Genomic DNA, 20,418 nt, shown 5'->3' with positions numbered 1-20,418 from the left:
ATGAGACAATGGAAGTTTCCTGTCGACTTGAGGGATAAATGTTGTGTCTGCTGTGCCTTTTATAATTTGTATTTTGATCTAGTTGAGCTTCACCATTTGGTAGCTCTCCTATCTGCTTGGGGGGACAGAGTACGTGACTACACCTGAAATGTTGAATCTGAGATGTATTTATTATTACATAAGAGTTGTCAATGTATTTATGTTTGTTATTGCATAATGTTCTCAGTGTGAGAAATACAAAAGTCTATGTGGTTACGACTAGAGGATCCTCTCACTACTTACTTTCATTGACATTTGATATACTCCCTGATAATCAAAATGTCTCTAGATGTAAATGGTGTCAATGAATTTCACTGGGCACTATTCATATTAATATTTAACCTCTGAGTTGAAGAGAAAATATTGAGTATTATGTTCTAAACCTCGGAATGTCAACCCCAGCACCGTAGCTGTTCTTCTATGTTTTGAAGGTCACTGAGTGGTTTGAAACCTATCTGCCATCCCTGATACTGATTTCTTATTCTCCTCAACAACAGGAGGCATATGTTGCTAATTGAAATGTTGGTTATTCATTTCCACTGTTATATTTAAAATCTTTTACACTTCTACAGTAACACAAAATACACATTGTGAAGAAACGGGCACAGATCCAAGTGTTCCTCCCCTAGATTTTAATCATATGAAGAGATGACCAGCTACTACAAGTTAAGTCTCACATTGACACCGGTCGGTCAGTGAAAGACTATGAAAGACATCTTTCATTTCTCCACCTTTCTATTTGTTCAGTTCAGCCTGTTTCTTTCTTGTGGGGAAAACAGACCTGAGCATGGAACACATCTGGGATCAGACAGGACCGGTCTGGTCTTGATGTGTGTGTTGGATGGTGGGGTACCTACTAGGGTAGCCTGGGTGCTGGAGAGAATCACCACTGTTTTCTTTTTCAGTAGCGTGCCCTGAGCAGGTTTACACTGTAGCTGTGCCATATGCTCTACCCAGGAAATGTGCTTTATTAATACATTTAAAGGCACGTCAGGCTTTGGTGACTTATGGGCTATGTAAGCCGGTGTGAAGGTGCATTGTCGGCAACTTTTCACAAATAAGAGACGGGGTTAAAAAAGAAAAAAAAGAGGGGGTGAAATAGATGGAAAGAAAAACATTCTCATGGGGCCTCTGTGGAGCCGGGGACCCACTGGTTTCAGCCGTGTCGCGGGGGCCTCTGTGTTCCAGGTGTTGCTTTTTAATTGGCAATTCCGTGAGCAATAAAGCATTTCACTTACTTTCGCTTGTAAAGTGCTTTCATTCCATCTCCAAATGATGTAATTACCCAACCGTCCCAGGCGAGAGGGCGGCGGGAGAGGAGAGGCTTTCTCTCCGTGCAGCTCGCTCCCTCTCAGCAAGAAGCCTGGTGAAGGGTTTCATGGTATGTTTTCATTTAGGAAGCCAAACACCATAAAGTGAGTCAGTCGTTTGCACAATGAACATACACTTTAATTTTGTTTGGAGCTTTCTCCCCCTACTCTGTGTGTGTCTAATATTTATCAGAGCAAGAAAAAACATAGCTGAAAAAATGTAGGTTTGGAGCTCTCTTTGATGTATGAAGGTCAGCGGGAGACGTTTGTTCTTTGTTCCTGGACACAGATGGCGATTGATTGTGTTTGTCCGAAATTAATCATGTATTCCTTTTCATAAAGCTGCAGGAGCATATTTTATTTTCATCACAGTTTGAGATTGACCTTTTAAAGAGAATGATAAGTCAGTATTTTGCACAGTTTTGCTTTCATTTGCAACACATCGCTCGCTCACGGCTGGCTGATCCAGTGCCAATGCAAATATGCTTTAAAACTTCACCGTTCCTCACCCTCCTAGTGGTGGGGGGGGGGGGGGTTATTTTTAGGAAAGAGCAAGAGGTTTACAATTACAAGTATGCTAATGAAGTCAGCTAACCCGTGCAGTGATGTTATCATTTGAAACTTTATGGGAAGGGGAGATTTTTTTGAAAAAAACTTATTTTCCTGTTTTTGTAGTGTAAAATTCCCTCTGTGACACAGAAAGGTCAAATCCAAAGCCAAGTGTCTGTCGGCCAAGCGTGGGGAGACATGTAACACTAACCTGAAGTCATTTGACTAAAACGGATCTCATGATCCACCTGAGAATTGTGAACCCTCAAGAACAAGTTCAGCCTGTCAGCTTGTGTCGTCGACTAGCGCTGAAACATAAACCCCGCTTGATCAACATCGCCTACCGATGAAGGTGAAAAACATTGAATTCCACTAAAGCTGTATGACCAAATAACTCAGCATGGATGCAAAAACACAGAGGAGAGAGTCAAAGGGAAAACATTCTTTTCGCATCGGGCCTACCTGGCAACGTTTTTGCATATCAGACCTCCCCAGTGCCTGTCAGTATTCCAGCAGTGGCAACATTGCCAAAAAACACAAAAACAAGCTGTTCGCTATCACTGCTGTTCCCATGGGAACAGGCCCGCAGAGGGTGTGCCCGCTTCGACACTCATCTGCACAAACAGTATGCAAGCCTATACTCCCCAGCACACTACACAAACCAGGAGGGGGAGAGCCTCCACCACCCCCAGCCTCTTTTCTCCCAGAACCAGGGCCTCATACAGAAACCCTGCTATCAGTGTAAGCGATTAGCTGGCCCCGCTTGTGAAAAGTGCCACAAGGGGAAAAAGGATCAAGATTCCTGAGATGTTGGGCCTGCAGTGCTCATTCGCACACTTCCTCTCCTTAATAAAGACCACACATTCCCAGCGGCTGGAGCAGCGCTGGGCCAGCGGAGCCGCAGTTCAAAGCCAGCCGAGGCTGCAGAGGAGAGGGGGAGAAGTAAACAGCAGAGAGTCGACTGGCAAAGTAATCAACAAATAAATGCCAGGCCGCGTATATACCAGCCACAGTTATTTTTGCAGCACTACAGAGGCAAAGTCTTGACGATGGCATCTTTAAAAGGCCTCGCTTGGTTATTTGCTCTTGTTCTTTTGCAGTTGGCTCGTGTTGTCAAGTTAGCCACCGCTGCTGCACGGACACAGGTGGCACAAACACTGTGTAATTACATACCTGCAATATATTTACATCCCCTCATGGAGGCAAACGTACTACAAAACAGGTGCAAGTGATTGGTAAGACTTGCACGTCAATGTAAAGCTGCAGCTTTACAGTTTAGAGTGGTATGACATTTTCAAATGACCATAATCAAAAAGTGGATTTTTTGTCCATATGCTTTGATATATAACAGCTAAAAGAATAGTTATATACAAAGATGTAACTTTAAAAATGTAGTTACATAGACATAAAATATGTAAAAATTGCATATGAAACCTATGAGAAACTGGAGCAATTTCATACATCAACATAGCAGATACATTTGCATTTCGACATTTTTTCTGTATATTGTTAACATACAGTAGCTATATGTTTAATATAACCCTACATCATCTATAAGTGATAATAATATAGCTACTTAAAGTTTTATTAGTATAACTAACTGGACCTAGAGTCTGTAATGAAAATGTATTTAGTATTGGTATCAGTCTTGGTATTGGGATGTCCATATATTATATACATGGGTTGGAATCCTAACTTTGCAAATTATATTATATGAACTATTGAATGATTTTTCCATGAACCAAATTCCTAACCCAGAGTGAACTCAGTCACATGAAACCACTGCATAGGCTCAAATAATTGAATTAAAGGCTTGATTCACCCCTATTTCTGTCACTGAGATCTCAGCCTCCTTTCTTGTATAGTTAACGTGACTGAAAAAGTGGTGTTCAAAGTGTTATTAAAAAAATACATTTTTAAACATACAAACAAACACAAACACCTCTTTCCAGCAACACTGCCCCTGTTACTCTGGATAATCCACAGAACTGTTAACAGTTTCCATTGGAAGTCGGCAGTTTCTACCAAATAAAAACCATATGACTACTGTTAACAGTGTGTTCAACACTTTTCGGACTCAGTTACAACAAACATACTGTTGCCAGTTTATTGAATAACCACCTCGCTAAAGTAAATAATCTCATACAAAAGCCCTGAAGTGATTTTCACTTTATTTACCAAACTTTCACCAGTTTTGTGGACTGTAGTTTGTCATGTAGTTCTATACGTCTTATATTTATGAAAATGTTTTGTTTTTTTCTCATAAGAAAGGAAATTTTAGATAAAATAATCCAAACCTTTCCTTTCTATATCGCCTAATATGGCTATAGCCTACCCACAGTCAGCAAGATTAGCTTTACAACTTTATACAAACATTTCACCTCAATAGACTATATGCCAGGTTTTACTTTGGTGAGTTGAGACATTTAGATGTGAAGTGAAATGCAAACTGCTAGTGCCGTCACTTAAGATAATACTACTCATTTTAACTCGGATGTTCCTGCTCTGACTGCTTTAAGCAGGTCAGGTCTTTTGTTTGCATGTGTTCTCTGGTGAGTGGTGATTGACGGAGGAGTCTGTCCAAGGACGGCGAGCCTCCAAACCAGGATTCATCACGCTGAGCATTTGATGCTAAGCAACTCTGAGCTGCCTTGGACTGACTGACTGAGCTGTGGTAACTGACTGAATGGTAGGACAAACCATTGGAACTTGCTTTCCTGTATATATCTTTCAAGAACAAAAAGAGATTTGGGATTGAGTAATTTGTATTTCATGTGGTGTGTGCAACCACCCTGAAGCCTGAATTATATCCTGGGGGGTAACTTTTCTTGTTTTATTATTTTTAATTCTTTAGCTTTTTCTATTGTGAGCCAATTTCCTTTTTTGTACTGTTTTCTTTTCCTGTGAATGTAAATGATTATAGCTCCTTTAAATGGTAGCTGGTTGCAAACGTCTCATGGTTTCCTAATACACAACTACTCCAGTCGACTACAACAACTGGTTTAATGTTAGATCCATCCACATAATTCACATTCCAACACTTGAGATGAGTGCTACATGTTCCTTTGTGAAGATTCTCTTGAACAAAGAGTGAAAGTATTCTAACTCTTTCTCTAGTAATATCCAAAAGCCAATAGAAAGATCCCACAGGTTTTTTTCTCGAGGGAGCTGTGTGATGTTAACTCTGCTGTCTGAGGGGAAGAGCCAGTGTTAACAGGAGCAGCCCTGCTGGTTACTTCAGAGACACCTTGGCAGTGTTATGATTCTAAAAATGTCCCACAGAGACACAAGTCTGAAGAGCAGCTAGAGTGTAACTGGCTGCTGTACAGAAAGATGAGGGGGACAGGAGACATGTAGAGGATAAGACTTCATATCAGGGTTCCTCGCTGAGCACTGTGGAACCTTCCTTATTGAGAACATCTGGAAAACCTCTTTAAACCTCCTGTATTGTGATCTTTTTCATTTCATTTATTGTTAAATTGTTGCTAGATACATTTTATGGTCTTGCTTTCACTGAGTCTTTTTTATTTAAATTATTTTTTACATCAATGCTGTTTTTTTTTATCATTAGCAGATAATTTCCCAGTCGTACCAAATGTATGATTTGCATATAAAAGTATGGTAACACTTTATTTGACGCCTATCTCTATAATGCATTATAACCATAGTTATTATGAGTTATAATGCAGTTATAGCACTGTATAACTATGTATAAACACTCATAAATGATCATAGTGCTTTATAACAATAATCATAATACACTATAAAGCTTTTTATCTTGACTTATAAGGTCAGGTATTATGTTATAATTGTTAGTAACTCACTGACAATGCCCACATCGATAATGCATTATAAATATATAGTTATAATGTGTTATAATTGGCCTATAAACATGTATAATTATCATTATAAACACTCAAATGATCATAATGCTTTATAACAATAAGCACAACACATTAAAGAGCATTATAACCCTATTATAATACTTGATCTTATAAGCCATCATACAATGCTCTATAATGTGTCATGCTTATTGTTATGAAGCATTCTGATAATTTATGAGTGTTTATAATGATAGTTATACACGTTTATAAGACAATTATAACACATTATAACTATATTTATAACACATTATCGATGTGGGCATTGTCAACGAGTTATTAACAGTAATAACGTATTATAATACCTAACCTTATAAGTCGTGATAAAAAGCTTTATAGTGCATTATGATTATTGTTATAAAGCATTATGATCATTTATGAATGTTTATAACTATAGTTATACAGTGCTATAACTGCATTATAACTCATTATAAGTATGCTTATAATGCATTATAGAGATAGGCGTCAAATAAAGTGTTACCAAAAGTATTATTCTTGTGATTGAGGTCAATCTATTTTTGATTTTACTTTGCCTGTGTAATTCACATTGAGCAGCCTCATGTCTGTTGAAAATGTGCCCCACAAAAGTTAGAAAAAAAAGTTTTTTCCCCTGAGGAAAACACCCCACTCTCTAAGTGAGCAATAAATCTGGCACTTAAGAGAGGTTGTCTGTGTGTGTGTGTGTATCTGAGCGTGTAAATGTACTCAGTGTCCTTAAGTCCATAGCCTCCAGAGCTGTCAAATGTTGTCTGGCCCCACAACATCCGTAGCCCGTGACCCCTGTAACTCCTGTTTTGTTCTCGCCACTCCAGGCCCCTCAGATATCCCCCTACTGGAACTCCCCCCAGATGACGGACAGCGCTCTCCTCTCCTGTTCCTCCACACACCACCCCGGTAGCCTTTGACCTCCCCGGCACCTCTGCCTCTCTCTGCACCGCTGCCCTCGCATTCCAGTTAAAGGCGCTGAAACCTGAGCCCGCGGTGAGCTCATCGCCGGGCCACGGAATCAAGAGTTAAATGATACCAAAAAACAAGAGAGGAGAGAAAACGGAGACAGAAGGGGGAGAGGCAGCCGTTGGTGCAGGACAGGTCTGGAACTGGTTCTCTCTGTGTGTGTGTGTGTATGTGTGTGTGTGTGTCTGCTCGCTGGGGCTCCTCGGGGGGTTAAGTTACACCAGAGAAAGCGAGGAGGAGGAAAGAGGAAGAAGAAACTGCTGGCGTCTTTGAATTTTCTCCCTGCTTTTGTCTGTCTGTCTGTCGGCGTCCTGAGCGACTGGTGCCTGCAGCTTCCTCTTGACACACTCCAGCGAGCCCGGCCGCCGACCTCCATCGGCGCTTTCAAGTTAACGAGCCTCGTCGGTCTCGTTCCTGCTTGTCTGGGAGTCCGGCTGAGATGTGAGCGTATAGTGCAGCGAGGTCGTGCTCTCCACTCTCTCTGAGTCTCTCTTCTGCTCTGACCCCTTGCCATGACCACCAAGTGTCCAAAGACGGTAAGTGTCCACCTTTAAATTGTCCTCCAGTGTGTGTCTGTGTGTGTCTGTGTGTGTGTGTGATGCAGAGTTTGGAGCTGTTGTTAAAAAAAAAAAAACTGTTAGCAAAGAAAATACTTCATCCTGAATGTCACATCTCACAATGATTGTGATTCATGGCTCATATTGTGATGAGCACCACTACGATGCTTAATCACTGCAAACATAATTAAACCAATCAGTGTCTCTCTCAAGCTGAGTTCAGAGGGTGACTGCGCTGGTTTGGAGAAAGAAGCTTTTTTATCCAAGAGCAGCTCCAGCAGGAAGCAGGGATGAACTTTTAAAAGTTTTAAGAGTGCCATTAGATAAACCTTTCATCCATGCATTATTCATGGCTGCCATGTTTCTTTCTAGTTCACTGCCTGTTGTTGGGCATGTCTCCCCGTGACCTCTTGCTCTTGTCTTGTCAACCTCTGGGGTGACAAATCCCTCTGAAGCAAACGTTTAAACAGGGTTAGTGATTTTAATGGGTGCCCTACAGGAGACACTAAATAAAAGGTTGAGTACACTATTTTTTAAAAGCATAATAAAAGAGCACATTCACATCCTGTCTCTCAGGGACTGTTTTTAAAATTCAGGAGGAGTGGAAGGTTTACATGCTGGACTCTGCAACCTGCTCTTCCTCTCCTAGCACAAGGTAATTTGAAATAATTGTGAGCGCTGCCTGCAATAACTTTCAAAATGTCTGAGGTGAAACAGTAACAATTATCTCTCACATCTTTTGCAATGGTCTCATTATTTAAATAGGTGTGAAGTGCTCCATCGCTCCTCACAGGTAAACACACCACGCTTCCTGGGAAATAATGACATCTCTATGATCAAAAGCCTTTTTGTTTTTTATTATATTTTTGTGGGGCCAGAAAAAGCTGCCCTGAATGCACTCACTTTAAAAACAAGCTTTATTCACAGGTTTTATTTAACACACCGCCAGCCAGCGCACCAAATCCCAGACCATGACTGCCAATGGATCTGATTAATGAGTAAACATTACCACTTCTGGAGAAAAAAAACAGCACATACCTCACCAGCTTCAACATATAACCCAGCATTTAATTACCCCAATAAATGCTTTTATTTACAGAGGTGGCAGCGCTGCTCTCTGTAGATGGTGGAAAAAAAGAACATCAGCCTACTCTTGGAAAACAACAAATGTTTAAAGGTCCCTCTGTTGTTTGTAGTGTTGATCAATAGAAGGACATTTGTGAAGAGAGGATCTGATGCTCTCTTCTGTTGGCCGACTGTTTTTTTTTTTTTCTTTCCAGTGATCAAATGGAAATACAGCAGATTTCAATGAACCACCAGAAAAAAAAAACAAATCTTTCACTGCTGGGTGGTGGGTCCTGGTGGGCAGACAGGAAGCTGGTGATTGTTTTGTTGTGACATCATAAAGTTACAGAAGTCTTGAGCGCTTCTTTTAAGGCTCGGTGCCTGAATACATGCTGTGTCCATTTGACTTTGATCCTTTCACAGTGATAACACAGAACCTCAACCTCCTTTATAATCAAAAAGATACAAAAATCTGCCTTAATACAAGATGGGACCTTTAATGGACACAAACAAGTCAAAGCTCAGAGCTACAGTATATCACACCAGTGGTTCCCACTCATCCCATCATATTTCACATATATTTATTTCAGTCAATTTTAAGGTGATTTTGATGTTCTCCATAGTGTTACATTGTTCCTATGTGATTATTCCTATTGCAGATGGAGTTGGAGCTGTTTTCCATTACTATTAAATAGCTTATCCACCTTAGCTAACTGTTAAAATATGTATCCATACAGTAGCTAACTATTTTGACTTCTTTTCCCACTTCCTAAGAAGCTCTGATATTATCTCTATGGCAATATATGACTGTGCAGCCTTTTGTAGCTGTTACCTTAATTAAGAGCATGCAGCATCACACAAAACTGTCAGTTTCTGAACCTTTATTTAAGAACTAACAACACAACAATGTGAAACAACTTAAACTTCTTCATTTAAAGCAAAGCAAAACATACTAATTGTTAGATAAATATTACTCATGGACTATTTTAATGTGGTGGAGGTGGAGCTCATCATTTGCAGTTAGTCATCATTTTTCAAACACGATTGCCAAAGTGCTGCTTTCCTATGAAGGGAATGTGCTTGGTTTATTGGCCTGTTGGTCAGACAGACATCTGAAGACATCAAAGCAGACATTTCATACTAAATATAATTAACTGATTCATTGAAAGCACTGCAGCACTCATTTGTGAGATCGTCTCATCTCATTCGCATACAGAATGGTATCCTATAAATTAACGTTGTAACGACTGCTTTCAGATAGCAGTAGTGGAGCAGAGCCAGCGTGAGGTGACATTTAAAAATCTTTCAAACTCAACTACGAATTCCACGCATCAGCCCTGAAAATATGTCACTAATGTGTCAGTGCAGCTGACAGCTCAACATGCACCTCGTGGAGTGCAGGGGTTGAGGTGCTGAAAGTAAACTCTTTCACCTATAATTGCTTTAGGCGACAGGCAGGTAGTCAAAAATGGTTTTATATAGAGGGACAAGAGTGAACGTATTTGACAGCTGGAATGTGTTTTGGTACAGTGCAGGGGGAAGAAAGAAGCAGGCTCTGTTTCAAACTGTCCATTTCAAGTCATTTAGTCGCAGGAATTAAAATCATCTGACATTATTTTGACACTAGGAATGACTCAGTATGTCTGGATTTATTTTGTACTGTATATATATAATGATATAGGATATGTTAGGAATAAAAAACGTCCTATTCTTTGATTATTCAGCTGCTCTCTTAAATTACTTTCTTCTCCAGGCTCACATTCAGTACAATAGAATTGATCAGCATCCTGGTAGGACATTGAATCAATCCTTAACAATCCCGGTCTTATTGTACTATAGAGTCAGCTGACCGCAGCGGCCAAGTGAAGGCATGAATCAGACGTTGTCTGGCGCTGGACATGGCCCCGGGGCAGAGCTCAGATATGCAGCGAGGGAGCAGAAGGAGAGAGCTAAAAAGAGAGCATGAGGAGAGCATTGAGAAAGACCGAAAGGGAGAGGGAGGGCAGACCATAGACTGGTTCCCTGGCCAACTGGGAAATATAGCACAAGGAGAAGCTTGTTCTTGCACCGCCACACTGCTCTCTGGGCATGTAGCAGGAGGACATGGCCTCTCTTGGATGAAAGAAAAATAGAGTCAAATACCAGAGGATAATGTGATTACAGGCAAATAGGAGAATGAAGGTTAATTGGAGTTAAGTGTCCATAAAAAAAATGACCCTATATATACATCTGCAAGTCAACCTATATTCTGCCAGCAGGGCTTAAATTCTTACTGCTGCCTTTAAAATAAACACATAATTCAATAGTTTAGAAAGAATGTTGTGGATGTATATTTTCTGACACATGAGGTCCAATCATTAGATTATAGTCAATGGTTTGGACACATGATTAGAATAACATGAAGGCCTATGTGAAAAACATTAAGCCGCAGCAGTGACCTCACTACGAGAGCCACGAATGTCTGGAGGTCGAACAGAAAACAACACAACGCCATCCCTGATAAATCCCACCTATACCTGTAGCTGCAATCAAACACTCATAATCTTCCACTTGTGACCATTTGTGCCCCGTTTATGTGGGAGCTGTCATTCACAGAGACAGACCGCGAAAAGATAAAAATGCCTCGCTACAGAATACAACCTTGACCTTTAAAACTTGCCCCGAGCCAAACATGGGAGGAAGAAACCACTTGCTTTCGCCATACCTCGGCTTCCAGGATGCCTGTTTTGGCAAGTACGCTGACATTCCCGCTGTGACAGTAAATCCACCATAGGATGAGAGGTGACGAAACAGCTTTTTTTCTTTCCCAGATGAATCAACAAGCAGTAACTGATACCTATAGTTGTTCTTTAGAGAGCAATATAGAAAAGGAAAGTCATTTGATTACTGCAGCAACAATATCTGAAAAGCTCTGCAATGAAGAAACCTCAGAAACATTCAAAACAACCATTTACATCCACCCCACCCACTCCCCTCTCTAAATAACAGAAAACATTTTTACACTTGCACTTAGCTAGACTTCTTCAAAATAAAGGCTATTACAGTATTAGAAATGACATGTCAGTCAAACACTGTACGAACTTATTCTCATTGATTATTCAGCTGTGAGAGTGCAGCTGTTGCTTTGAGTTTACCATACTCATATCTGAGCCGCGGCTCTGCTCAGGAGAACTAGATGCAGTGTTCAAAGATGATACCCAAGTCATTCATCAGAAAGTTGTTCACTGAGCACATAAGCAGAAAAAAAGAAACTCTCCACAAGTTTTCCTTCACATTTTTGTACTCATAGAACATGCACAATGCAGACTTATAGGCTACACTAGATGAACCAATGTTTGTGTGTTCAGGACTTCTGCTTGCCAACCGACTTCCTGTTGGCCGCCCACACACATACTAAATGAGGCTGATTAATTACATTAAACATACTTCTAGACTTTCTAAGCATGCAATTCTTGTATTCATCGTTTCAGAGCTTATGGTGCATTATCAACTTCACAGTCACATCAGAGCTTCATCTGACCTTCATGCCATGTCTTTTTTATAATGGTGGATGAAAACAGCAGAGCCGCCGATGTCACAGCAGGCGTTGAGATGAATCAAAAAGTAGTTGCAATCCTTATTTGTAATTGTATCAAACTGGTTTCCACTTTTCCATGTTCCCCTAGCTTTATAACTTCCTCTTTCCATGCCATTTAACAACATAGTGGCCCCCTTCAGATATTGTAATATAATAAAGCTGAACACAGTCAGTTGTGTATAATGACTGACAGTTCTTTTCATACTGACTCTCAAATGTCAGTTAACAGCTGCCATGGGAAACACCCACCCAGAGGCTTGAAGCTTAGACTTTGTTTCCACAAATATATCAAAAGATTTAACTGTCATTAACAATTTATAGTCGTTTGACAAATGAAAATATCGTGCACAATAGCTGCAGCATTTTTTTTCCTATGTTTGTCCAAAGTGTGCAAAAATATATATATTTTCTTTTTTAATTTTTAGTATGCCTTTAAAACTATCTTAATAAAACCTTATGTATTGCCGTAACATTAAATCACATGATGTTTTTTTGTTTTAGGTTGAGAAGAAAATGTAAACACCTTTATGCCATTTTGTTGAGACAAGCGTTGTGTGTGATTGAGGACGCTGACCCACAAGTTTTACGGCCTGTAAGCGAGGCCGTTCCTGTTTGCTTTGGAGCCGTCTGAAAGCAGCCAAAAAAGCATCTGTGAATGCCAGAGAAAGCGGCTGCCAGCAGGCGTACAGCACACAACACACGGTCCTGCTCCAACCACACTGAACTTTTAGCAGGCTTCATGCTGATGACGCATTTTGGACTCAGCCACAGTTAACCACCCTCCGCCCTCACCTCTACCCCCCCCCCATCTTCCCCCTCTTATCTCAGATTTTGCGTTCACACCTCATAAAACCTCAATTCGTTGCTCAAAGTTGATCTTTCGGAACTGAAATCGCCGCTGTCGTTTACAAGCCACGTTGCTTTGGGTGTTCAGGCGCTGTAAAGCCATCAGCTGTAGTCTGTGTGGTAATGACTTTTGTTGCACTGGCACTGACTCCTGGAGCGTTTTTTTTCAGGGGTGAAACCCAAACAGTATACTGCAGAGTGTGAAGAATGTATATTATTCATTTGATCTGTGCCGTGCTGTTTGGGTTTCACTCCTGTAAAATGTTTAAGAATGGACAGTGAACGCAGCACCAATAACAAGGAAGGTTCATATATTTCTATGAGGGAAGGAATTGAAGTAACGTACTTTTATGGCACTTGTACCACTTGAGTATTTACTCTACTTTCTAATCCTGTATCACTATCCTACTTCACTCACAGATATAGCTGTTTTCATTTCAAAATTTTGATTTGAAAGAATTGATTGAGCTGTCATATTTTAGATGTCCATCAGCCCCTAGCTATTTCACCTCGGACTGTTTTCCTCTACAACTTACTCCCATGGTTTCATCAAGTAACTTAACCAAAGAAAAATCCATTAAGTATCTGTTTTAAAATCACTTGGCCAAACTGAGAACTAATGCCAGTTACCTTTACCCAGTAACCAATGGGGAGAAAATCCTCCCATTGAAAATACAGTTCAGTTTCAAGCTTAAAATTTATTCTGGATTTTTTTTTCTCTTGTCCTTTTTCTTTTTTTTTTTTTTACATTTCCATGTCACAACTTGTTAGCCAGTGATACTTTTATCCTTTGTGGGTTTAAATGTCTCATGCATATCTGTTTCACAATCAAAAATGTGTGTGTGCTCTTTTCTAAACTTGTTGAGCTGAGTTTTTGTATTGAACACTGAGCCAAAAAAGCTCATTTTAGATACAAAGCAAAAAAAATAAACTCCCACGCATTGTTGACATGATGAATTAATTCAGTAACTTTGTTTGGGTCAAGTGTTATTCTTCAGCCTTTTCACACACCAAATAAAAATGAGTCAATTACATACAGAACAAATCTCAAGAACTAAAAAGACCACGATAAGGAGTGAATTTAAGAGGTAACACCAAACATTGGTACTGGGCTGAACTAGCACACTATTCGTACACATAATTGCAAAAGCAAAATGCTTCATAGACCTTAAGTATGAACAGTTTAAATATATTTCATTTTTTCTGCAGAGCTGCTTTCCTTTTGGATCTTTAAGTAGATCTAGCTGATACCTCAGGATTTTTACATGGTTGTAGTGGAACTTTGGATTAAGGATCTGAGTACTTCTTACACCACTTCGCGTCGGTCGTAGCCAGATGTGATGTCACCATCATGTGTTCTGCGTTATGCTCTGTAAGTGACGTAAAGGACAGTATGAAATCTGATTTGAGTGGCTATGGCTAAGTCATTTAAAATTTGATTTGAATCAGATTTCAAACCACCTACAGAATGACTTCTATGTGTCTGCTGCCATCCACACTCGATAAAAGCAATCTGATTCCAATCTGGATACATGGAGAAACTGATTTAGGCTGCCAGTCTGACGCTGAGCGCTGTCTTAATCTAGATTTTCTGCCTCTCTCTCTCTCTCTCTTTTTTTAATCTCCTCTGTGTTTCAAGGTTTTCTCACTGTTTCTCTCACCAGACATGCTGACATCACCTTCCAGTAAGCAAACTTCATGATTCAGAGACCTGACTTGGATCAAAGGTCTAGTCAACATAATGTTTCTCTTCCAAACTAAACAGTACAACCCCCCGGGCCTCGTCGGATCACTCACCTATAAGTTCTTCCATATTAAACAATCATGCCCTCAGTAAAAATCCATATCATGAAATGAAATAAGCCTTTCACATAGGAACAAATTTAATCATTTTGTTTATATGTGCTACTTTAATACAAACCGATTCAAAATCCACTCTCAATAAAACCCTTGTGAACATACCTGTCGAGACAGATGTTTCTCTGCTCGTCCAGCTTTCAGTCAGACAGGCTCAGTTGACGTCCACACTTTGACAGCCCTCACTGGAGAGTGTGGATATGTGTGTGTATGTGTGGATGTTCACTTCTCCTTGGATAGGTGTCTGTATTGTTTGTATTACGTTTTTTTTTCCACCTGTCTGTATAAATTAGTTTTGTTTCCCATCTATGTGTCGGCTTCTCCATCTTGTTTATTTGAGCGGACTCTTTCCACTTCTGGCACTCTACACCATTATTTTCCTATTTTGCATGTCACTTGCTGAGTTAGCTCCTGTTGTCAGCTGCCTGCTGAGTGATGCATTCTCCTTTATCTCAAAAGCTTCACAGTAATTGCTGGGTAATTGTTTGTCCAGTAATGCAGCATGCAAAAGCCTATCCGCTCATTATGTCTGTCTGTTTGTCAAAACAGCACACCATCTCATATATAGATATTTATGTATAGTATGATGGCAAATAATGATAATAAATGAGTAGATAAATAAATAAAAATCTGAGATCTGAGCACCGGGGCAAAAATATTGTTACATTTTTAAAAACCCAATTATTCGAGTAACCTGGACTGTATTGAAACAGGGAGGAATAATCTCTCCCAGGTGGAATACAGTTTTCACTTTGTTTTAAGAAAAATAAGCTTTCTTGACTGAACACAGCCTCTGGCAAACATCCAGCTCGGCCACATTCCACTTTCACATGACCTCCACACAGACCTGGCCCCGAGCAAGAGCTGCACCGTCCGTCCCTGACCACACCTCCTCTCCACTGGCCTAGATAATTCAAGGCCTGCTTATCTTTTCTTCTTCTGCCTCCATCCCCACCTCCTCTTCCTCCATCCTCCACCACCTCCTCCTCACTGTTTACAAGCTTGACTCAACTCCAGAGATGCAATTGACTTGTAAATTTCATTTACAGTTTTGTTTTACAAGGACAGATACATCCCCTCTCAAACACTTAAAGTCTTTGTGGCAGGCAGTGGGCTGTCTGTCTGTACAAATAGATGTTATATTGGGACACTAGTTGATTGATCGCTAATGTTAGCAATCAATCAACTGCTGGAACAACCAGTGTTTTTTTATTGTTTAGTTGCTTAAAGGTCCCACATTGATCATGTTCTGTCCTCCTGATTGACTGCTGTCTGAGTGATGAAATAAAAACGTAGCAGATATCAGGTTGACACCCACATAGCCTACTGAAAGGGTTGACAGTGGGTCCAGGTGGGCGGGGCTTGGGGGACGACTGGGGGCAGTGACTGCTTTCTTGTGACATCACAATGTCACAGAAGTCCGAATGAGTACAGTGCTATGTACATTTCTCTGTAGACTGAGCACTTTCACTTTACTGTTATCGCACCTAAACCTGCTTTATAACCAGAGACGTGAACATTGACCTTCATACAATATGAGCCTTAAGAGGATTAGCCTGATATTTTAGGAGGTACATATACACATTGCTGAGAGTTTCCTCTCTGCCTGTTTAACATTAAATCAACACCAGGTTTTCATTAGCTCTGCTACAGCTAGCAATATGTTAGCCTAGCTCAACAGAATTGCAGGGGAAATGGCTAACCATGCTCTGTTCAAAGGTAATAATAATAGAAATAATAATAACAACTTATCTGTAATGTGTGAGTAGTCAGATTTTGATATAGTAGTGTATTAGCTGAAGCTCCTGGCTGCTGGCCCTGGCATCATATTTAATTCACTGAAATGAGAGCTGCATAAATCTTTCAACCCAACTTAATCTTTGCAAACTAGTGTCCTTCCCGAAATGTCAAACGTCTTCAAATAAATTCACGACACAAAAAATATATCCTCTTAATTGTGGGTGTTAAATCAAATATCTTATTCTAATGGTCATATAGAGAGTTTAAAGATTACACTTTTATATCAGATTACTAAAATGACCATTATTTGCGAACCTACAGTGAATGCCTAATGCACCATCGAGCTCCATCATTTCTGCAGCTCCTGATCTCACTTCTTATTTATTTTCAGAATAGTAACATAGGGCACACGTGAAGCCAGGCTCAGAAACAGGAAATAGAGCCGGCTTTTGCAAACGACAGTGTGTGTTTCCATTAAGGAGTCAGGAAGACGGAGCCACGCATCACTTTAATATCCCCAATAACGTTGGAGAGACGGGGCATCTGTTTGAGAATCCCACATCAAACGAGACGGCATGTCAGCGGAGGGTTATGCATATATTTCCCTTGTTCTTCTCATCCAACAGGAACAGGCAAACACACAGATACAGCTGATGAGGGGAAGGAGATACGGTTTTGATCAAGACTACACAGCGAGGGAAAAAAGAAACCAAACAGAGATGATACACGAGTAAACACATACAGCCCACATTCCCATTCTATAGTCCCATCGGAGCGAACGGGAAAGCGGTCTCAGACTTTATAGGACCTCGCTGTAGATACAAAACAACTGCAGTCAAAACAGTGATAACAGAAAAGCAAATCAATTATGTTACCAAGGTTGGCTGTGCTGTTCCTGCTCTGTGGCGGCGCAGGCAGAGATGTTGTTTTCCTGTGAGGGCATCTGGAGGAGATTAGGGTCCAACCTGACACTGCAGACCACGGTGAAACATGACTCAGGGATGAATAGAGGCTTTTAGACCAGTGTCTGTCTTCCCACACGTTGTTCTGCTATTCTTTATTTGTCCGTCACCCAATAAAACACGCACGGTGTTATCTGATACCCACACACTCAGCGAGCAAACAAGGCTCTGCCAATCTTACTCTTTTTTCTTTCTTTCTCATTTTTAACATGCCTTTGTTGTCATGTCAGACAGAAAATCACAAGGTTTCCCATGGGGAAAAAAAACAGGATGTCATTGACTTTATATGATTAGTTTCCAATCAGACTCCACAACACTGTAAGAGAACGTGAATTGTGAGGTCAGCAAATACTTTTTCTCTTGTAAAAGTGCCGAACCAGAGCGCGACGGAGCAGAGAACATGGAGCGTGAGGGAATGTAACAGAATAACACGGGTTTAGGGCCAGCAGAGACCAAATTAAGTGCAAAGAGAAAGTCTGCATTCAGAGCCCCCCCCTTGTTTTGATACAGTCTACATCTCTGTGGGTTGGGTTCATATTAGATTCGGCCTGCGTTTCCACTTGTGGCTCAGACGGGGCCCTCATCGCCTTGGTTTACATCCAGTTTTGGTCTGGTATCGCTTTGGGGGAGCTCGCGTTTGCTCAGGGTCGCAGAGAGTTGGGGTGTGGGAGGTGGGGCGGGGGGTGTGGGAGGGTGGCGGACTAATGCATGTCACTGATGCCACCTGCAGTTAGAGCAAACAGAGCTGACCGCCACTCAGCTGGGCACTAATGTGGCAGAAAAGGAGAGGGGGTTAGAGCATTAGGGCTGTATTACTACATCCACTGACCTGGGTCACTTAGCCGAGGACACGTCTATACTTTACTTTATTTTAATGGGACAGTGCACATTAACATTTAATGCAGAGGCAATTTTTGGCCTCTGCATGGCGATTTTTCAGAATCCTAATTATAAAACAGATTGAATTTTACATACATGGTTCATGCACTCCCTGTCCACACATGTACCAAATTTTAGGTTGATATGTAAAACTACTGAGGCACTATAGAGTTTTTACCAAACAGTGTCCCTTGGCGATCTCCAGTGTGCCAAACCTATCCAAAATGGTCCAATTTGGCTAAAATGCACACTGCAAGAGTTCAGTGAGATTTTTTTTTTCTCCAACAGATAACTTTTTGGGGCCAATCACAAACTTGATAGCTTGTAGGAACACCAGTTACATAAGTAAAATGCCATTTGAAAATTTCATTTAGGGGGATGAATGACAAAAACATGTAAATGTGCCGGATTATAGCAAGGTGCTAATATCTGTCCGGAGTCCCATAAACATGAAAACAGTTCAATAACAGAACATTTAGTAATGTAGACAACACACAAAGGCAACTACGACAATGACAAACATATTGACAAACACATTCCACAGGTAGGGGACCATAAGAGTTTTGTTCTCGGAGTTAAAGTGCATAAGTGCTGGGTTAAAGTGACAAGTGCTAAAGTGCAAAAGTGCATAGGTACTAGGTTGTATTGCACAATGCCCTATAAGAGTATAAGTGCTAGATAGTATTGCATAAGGCCCTAAAGTGCACATCAGTTTAAAGCGCCAGGTTGTATTGCACGATGCCCATTACACCCAGTTGCACAAGTATTATATATTGTATTATGTAAGTACTACTAAAACTAAAATGACATGCTTTTAGTGTAACAGTGCATGTGTAACAGTGTAAGGACTTCCTGTGGTTGCTCTAACCTGCAGGTACTGTAGACTTCCACGTTTCTCTCTGAAAGCCGCTTGATTGCCTCCATAATTGCCGGACTAGACGCTGCCACCGCTGCTGCTGCTGCTGCTGCTGCTGCTGCTGCTGTCATCAACTGTGTTTTTATTTTTTATTGTGAGAAAGTATGCGAGCCGCTGTAGCAACTTGACACATTAACGTGGAGGCATATCTGCTCAGCTTTTCGTGCTCAGCCTGACAAACGCTTTCTGTGCGAATGTGTGTGTGTGTGAGAGACAAAAATCCAGCAATTGTATGTTCCATTTCTTAAACCAGTCAAAGGGAAGACTACATGGCGCTGTTCTCTTTGAGACCGTGCCACTGTCCCTGCATGGGTTTCAATTTCAACTCCGTCAGCACCTCAGCGATGCAATTGCTTCCTACTGCAATTTATTACAGGCAAATTGAAAGATTCCAAGGTGTGAGTCAGTTTGTGTTGGCCTCTGAATGTGCTGTTACTTACACTCCTTTCTTCTCCGGCACTTTACATGGCCCGAGCTCCAGCCCGTCACCCCATCTGGGTTTGTGAGAGCTTGAAAGTTATTGTAACCAAGTCCTGAGGAAAGAGAAAAAGAGAGGAGGAATTGCTCCTTTTCTAATGCAGAGAGGGAGGATGGCAGTGGTCCCATTAGTTGACCCCCAGGCGAGCTCTCTTGAGGCATATAGGCTTACCAGCGTCAAAGCATAAGAATATGCAGCAGGCAGCATCAAAGAGCAGCACCGAGGCAGCTGATAGCTTGCGAGGACAGAGCACTCTCCGCCATCACTACCGTGGATCCCTCACATCGTCTATTTATAATCAATTTTCCATTCTGAAACATGCTGCATATCTGTCTCCCATATGGTGACGGAGGGGGAAAGGAGGAGAGGTGGGGGAGGAAACAGGGAGCTGGTCGAGTATTGCTAACACGGGGGGAGAAATGATACAACAGGGACTGTTCACATAAATGGACCCAGACGTGTAAAAGTAACAGCGGTTTAGTGAGGCCATTTCTTTAAAACCAGAGCTCAGACGAGGAATAAAACGGGTCAAACTTCAGAACGGTCCCCCTTTTTTTTAATTGACTCATAAAGTGTGTAAAGCCACATCATTATTTGTGACAAAACAGCCTCATTTACAGACAGACACCAATCTGAGCAGCTGGGTGATGGGCCAGTATTGTTCTGCTGCATCCATATTTATTATCAGGGGATTTTTTTTTTCTTTTTTACACTTTTCACTCTGATTATTCTGGGTGTTGTTTTGCATTTTCAATTTTTTTTTTCTTTTTCTGCGTGTGAGCACTGAAGATGCACTCATGAGTGGAAT

General features: G+C 40.9%; 1 protein-coding gene across 1 annotated transcript in view; it reads left to right on the top strand.

Annotated features, from left to right (window-relative positions):
- The first annotated feature begins 6,563 nt into the window (after window positions 1-6,563).
- The window catches only part of flrt2 (fibronectin leucine rich transmembrane protein 2), a 43,769-nt gene continuing 29,914 nt past the window's right edge, over window positions 6,564-20,418 (top strand). Inside the window, exon 1 of the mRNA XM_085771763.1 lies at window positions 6,564-7,269. The gene's annotated coding sequence lies outside the window, so the exon portion shown is untranslated. The remainder of the gene's footprint in view (window positions 7,270-20,418) is intronic.

This window comes from Trachurus japonicus, chromosome 24 (assembly GCF_045865225.1).
Source record: "Trachurus japonicus isolate A0001 chromosome 24, Traja_1.0".
Taxonomy (NCBI): domain Eukaryota; kingdom Metazoa; phylum Chordata; class Actinopteri; order Carangiformes; family Carangidae; genus Trachurus; species Trachurus japonicus.
The sequence above is the reverse complement of the archived record's forward strand: the minus strand, read 5'-3'. Positions and strand labels throughout refer to the sequence as shown.